Here is a 222-nt window from a genome sequence, read left to right as displayed (position 1 = left end):
TGAATTTTAAGTAATTAGTTTGATGGGTGCGATCATACCAGCACTAATGCACCGGATCCCATCAGAACTCCGCAGTTAAGCGTGCTTGGGCGAGGGTAGTACTAGGATGGGTGACCTCCTGGGAAGTCCTCGTGTTGCACCCCTCGTTTTTGTTTTTTCGGCCTTGCGAGATAAATTGACAAGAAGGAGCACTCGGGAGTGGATTTTTGGGAAAATCTCGCC

The 222-nt window shown here is 48.6% G+C and overlaps 1 non-coding gene across 1 annotated transcript; it reads left to right on the top strand.

Moving 5' to 3' along the window:
- Window positions 1-24: 24 nt before the first annotated feature.
- Window positions 25-143, top strand: LOC118345008. The gene has a single exon (XR_004798708.1). It is a non-coding gene; the product is annotated as a 5S ribosomal RNA (ribosomal RNA).
- The last annotated feature ends 79 nt before the right edge of the window (window positions 144-222 follow it).

The sequence above is a fragment of the Juglans regia genome, unplaced genomic scaffold, assembly GCF_001411555.2.
Source record: "Juglans regia cultivar Chandler unplaced genomic scaffold, Walnut 2.0 Scaffold_1159, whole genome shotgun sequence".
NCBI classification, from domain to species: Eukaryota; Viridiplantae; Streptophyta; class Magnoliopsida; order Fagales; family Juglandaceae; genus Juglans; species Juglans regia.
The sequence above is the reverse complement of the archived record's forward strand: the minus strand, read 5'-3'. Positions and strand labels throughout refer to the sequence as shown.